This window comes from Photinus pyralis, unplaced genomic scaffold (assembly GCF_008802855.1).
Source record: "Photinus pyralis isolate 1611_PpyrPB1 unplaced genomic scaffold, Ppyr1.3 Ppyr1.4_LG6, whole genome shotgun sequence".
Taxonomy (NCBI): domain Eukaryota; kingdom Metazoa; phylum Arthropoda; class Insecta; order Coleoptera; family Lampyridae; genus Photinus; species Photinus pyralis.
In genome coordinates, this window is record NW_022170663.1 from 8,613,503 (window position 1) to 8,618,926 (window position 5,424).

Consider the following 5,424-nt stretch of genomic DNA (forward strand, 5'->3'; position numbering starts at 1 on the left):
TAGTACGTTATTCGGGACACCTAACCTGAGACATTTCAACAAAGTCCAGCTTTCCCTCCCAAAATGTTCAGATTGACGTTTTTTGTGTACTTATCGCCTGTGCTACAAAAGCCATATTAATTATTGTAAAGCTTCTGACAATTTTATGTTCAGCACTAACGTCTCAATACCCGTCATAACAGGTAACGAACATTGATTGAACATGTTGATGTCAAGGAACTGTTCTGTACTTAGGATTTGAGATACGGTTCTTCCATTTTATCCATAACACATTGTTTTCACTTCCACTATTATAGTCAATATATGTAGGGAGTCTTTGACGAGGTCTTTTCTATTGATTTTTCGTTGTAGCTTTATCAGGATCTTTAGAACTATTGGTAATCTTTACGGAACTCTTAAAAAAGATCACTTTTGACACAGTAGGGGCTGCGTGAAGTTGTTGAATTGATTTGTATGATTTAATTGTCAAAATATTGCTAAAATTGATCAAGTATTTTATGGGGGACCTCCAGAACAATAATTACAATTGCAAAATTTTATAGATGCAGGGCTAACTTCACGTTTAACGCATCGCAACTCAAGTGGCTGTTACATTTCAATTTAATCTTGAATAAACCTTCGTAATGTTACCTATTCCAGGTGCAGGTACTATGCAGTTTACATTGTACTAATTCTTGCAGTCACGATATGCTTTCCGCGTGCTGTAAATGTGTGAAAGTTAAGGTCACTATCACGTAGTTACAAATCGACGTAGGTATTTTATTATAAATTGCAGAACTTATTATACATGCTTGAAAGCAGGACTTATCTAATATAGGCAAAGAATAACTCATTACGAAATAAAGAAAATACGCTGATTAATCGTTTCATAGGTCAACTTCTTTGGTATAGTTTATCACATACTGTGGACACTTTGGAAAAGGGTAACTAAAAAGTTCTAGAGCTGTTGTGCGGAATGTCAGTTCACGCCTGTCGATTACGCACATAAACTCACGTTTCTAGTGGATCCTCTGTGAAGATACAATTTTTGTGATGTCATCCTTTCATTCAATCATTCAAATCAATTTTCGACGCACTTAAATCGCATTAACTTAAAACCCTCTTCAAGCTCTAAACCGACCGTTCGAAGAACTCTTTCATACGCTTCCGTTCGAGTTTCATGCACTTTCGATAAGATGAATGCATTTCGTTGTACAAAATTTCTATGGATTACATTTTAGCGCGACGGTCCTTGTCGATTTTCGCTTTTTAATTGTCGACGGTTAACGTCAGCTTTTTTTCATCGGCAATTAAGAAAAAAAACAACGCCGCCGTGCTCACGTTTGATCGTGAACATTGCATAAATTTATAAAGTTAACGCTTGATTGAATTGAGCCTGTAGATAATTATCTGCTCGTATTAATATATTTATCAACAAGTTAATAGACGTATGGTAATAGTTTTTTCTTCCGCATTTAGTTAGTCGCTGAAGTGAAGGTTTTCCTTCAACGAACACGAAATTATTTATATTACCTATCCACTGAAGGTTCATCGCGTACATATTGTGTTTCATGCATCTTGTATTCCTTTCAACTTTCATTATCGTCAGTACTGCTTTGTAAGTTTCATAGGCGTAACATAGAACTGATGTTAAATGAGCACGTTCACGAAGTATCAGACTGGATGTAGTATTGGACAGATGGCTAAAATAAGAATTGTTTAAAAAAAGACACTAGTTCAAATATACGACAAGGCAAACACCAACAAATGCAGAAAAAACCTAAACGCCAAGAAGACGTAGTCGCGACCGGTCTTCCAAGTGATCGCTTCGCATCTTTCCAAGAGCCGCCGAGTAACCAATCCCGCAGAAGCCCAGCAGAGCCCGGAGAGCCATCTCTGTTTCAAACAGCCGCGCGGAGCCGAGTCGCAGACCAACCGGTCTACAGCTGCTACGAGAAAGGCGAAACCAATGTTTTATTAATTTCCGCTCTCGTAACCCATCCTACTAATCAGCCGTTTTCAATACTTATTACACCACCGCGGCCAGTATGCATTTTACAGAACTTTGCCATTGTTCGCCCGGCTGTTCTGCACCTCGTCGTCCCTTGGAACCAAAACGTCCCGCTCCCCGTCCGCCATATCCCCCACAACAAAACCCACCAAAATCCAAACCCCCACAACCCTAACCGCCTCAACGCAAACCTTCACAACTACCCTTCCCTCTAACCCCTCCGCCAACCCAACAACCTACCACCGCCGCATCTTACTCCACGACGCAAATCCTCCACACCATTACAGTACACAGAACTCCAACAGCTACATCCTGCCACACACAATCCTCCCACTCCACCACTTACACAATCTGCCAAACGAACGCGCACCATTTCCAACTCCTTTTCAGGTTCCGCCATGGCCCACCACTCAATAAACCAACCAGCAGCCTACCGCTATTGCATTCGCAATATTCAAACCATAAAATCCCAAAAGCAACTCTACAACTCCATCCTCACCTTAAACCTCCCCCTTACAAACCTAAAATACAACCACAACCATACAGCCCTAATTGAAACCAAACTCCCTGTTGCTTTCGACCTCTCAAAGAAACTCCAACACCTATTCGGTGATCCCAACGCATCCTTGATTTAACTGTTCGGTCACAAACCCCAAATCCACACCCCTAAACCTCCTGTGTCATCCGCAATGTTAACCGAGACATCACGGAATCCGAAACCCTGCAATCCATAGATCTGCCTAGAATTATTCGCGCTCTGCGCATCATCTCCCAAGCGACCAACCTCTACATCACCCGTGTACGAATCATTACCACCCTAGAACACCTCCTCCAACACGGTGCCTGCATGTTCATGCGAACCATCTCCTTATGCACCAAAATCGGCCACCTCTCCTCTGAATCTGAATGCACTACCCGCGTCCAAATCTGTCTCTCCTGTGGTGAAAACTCCTGTGGCGTACGCCGCAAACGTCCCCTCATAAAAAACCTCCTTCACACCGACCAAATACAGATCCTCTCAATAACTGAAACCAAACTAGCTCCCAATCTCTTTTTCATCAGAGGCTACAACACTTAAAAAAAACAGTCGCCCTGGTGGAACCTTATACCGCATTCAGTATCGGAAACCGGTTCATTCTAGTCATCACGAACCTTTGCATAATGTGGGTAAAGTCAATCTCCTAGTGCGCGACTACCACCGACACCGTGGACCGGGAGAACAATAATAACGAGAACCCGTCGGTGTAAGTAGTTACTTGGAACGATTTTAGCGTGGTTTCCTCAAAGTTTGGCTCTGAAATTGACTCCTGGATTACGGTCCTGACTGTATATTTGCTTGTAAAAGCTCTAGAAGTCGTCGGACAGGACGAAATTATCTAGGACCACGAAGCAATTTTGCAAAGGTTGTTATCAAACCGATTGAGCGGTATTCTATAATACCACGCGTGCTCGATTTATGCCTGTCAAGGAAACTAATTGGCTAGAAAACATGAGTTTTATTGATGGAGAAGGTTTCATATCCCAGAATGGGTGCGAATTCAAAAAAATAAAAGTAGTGGGAATTCGGTTGTACATAGAAGAAGCCGTGGGGCAATGCGCGTTAAGCCACGATAGCGTTCGAGTCGAGCGGATATTGTTTTCTTCAAAATAGTTCCAGTGCTTGTCGGTTACAGAACCCCTTGAATGTTTTCCAAATGTCCCAAAATAGCGCCTTTTGAGATGAGTTTTTAAGCTCAAAAGGAGAAGAAGGTCAAATCACGCGAGTAAATAGGATGAGGAACGACAGGAATTTGTTTAATCACAAATAATTCATTTATTAATCGTTGCAAGAACCACAGATTGCAAACTGTGTATGCATTTCTCTTTAGAATGCTTCAACATCAAGCAAGGAACAAGCCAAAGCTTGATTAATTTTTGATAAAAATACTTGAGGTCATCTGAAAAAACTATTCGAAGAAAATTGGTGGCTACCTAAAAGCTAATAAGATTAATACAAAAGTGCAAGTGCAACATGTAACTAATGCTACCAGAAAAAAAGCACCTTGTATCTTATTTTTGTCTGCACTTTAATTCATCACGTATAAAGTAATGAAAGTCGGAGACCTTTAAAATTGCGTTTAAATTGCATTTGCCCGAATAGAGTCAATTATAACGGAAGTGCGGGTGTGTCAGTGGATGTAATAATGCAAGGGTGATGCATCCGGTCGGTCAATGTACCTACTATTTTACACTTACAAAATCGTCCTTCATTAGGTATTATTGCTATATTTGCAGTCTATTTTCTAAAGAGAAACTAACCGATGTTTGCCCAGTGTCTACATCGCATCTAGGTAAAACACAAAAGAAGAAATGAAAAAAAAATGTAAACCTTATATTATACCTCCCTCACTATCATACCGGTGTGGTGGTAAAAAATGGAAAATTATCAATGCATTCGCAAATATCTTGCATTACACTTTGTGATAGCTCTAACTGTTAAAGCCGCCATCGTGTAAAAATAATGGCCGTATGCAGAATCTACGAGTGATGATCACTAATAAAAAAAATTCACTTCTACTAAATTCCACTTTTTGTCCTAAAGTTCTGGTCAGCTATAACTAATCTAGTAAAGAGCTTGATAACAAACTAACAGCAACTTCAAATGAATGAAGCAATTTCACAGGAAATTGCTGGGAACGAAATTTGAAAAGTGAAATGAAATTGGAAGAAACCCAAGAAGAATGTAATGGGAACGTGCGCGAAGATTCATATAAACGTGAATAACTTAAAGATCACTTGAGGAGAAAAGCTTATAAAAAGCTTACGAGGGATCATAAAAGGAATTTAAGAGAAGTTGATGTAAATTGAGAGAAAAACTTGAGAAATTTTAGGAGATTGAGAAAAACTTGTATCAACCCTAAGGTTGGTTTGCAGCAGTCCTTGTCCACCAGATCTCTTGGTTCTGCGCCAGTTTCTCAACCCCTTGGGAATTTTGACAGACCAGTTCCTGCACCAATAATGTGCGGTTGATAATCCAGTGCTCCGTGAAGACCCAGATGATCTTCCTAATCTAACCCTTTTTCAGTTTTAGAGGCTTAGGTGTCTCAGATTTGCCAAGGGACTCTGTTAAGAAGGTCCTGGACTGCCTGAGCAGCTTCTTATCACTGGACCTGGAATTGACTAGGCACCCAGGTTTTAATCCTGGACCTTGCAACGGAGGGAGCAATTCCTAGGGTAGGCTCGCGCCAGACAAAGAGCCTCCCCCCCACAGTTTGTCAGCAATCAAGCGCCGTAGTCGATCGGAACCTATCCGCCGTAGGCGCCCTCATCGCTGCCTGACTGTCACGGTTTTGAATACACTGCGTCCCGGGTAGAACGCACCATAGGGAAATGGTAATGTATTTTTTCACGAAGGATTCACACTTTTCGGGCCGTTTAGTGCTCGGTACTCGAGC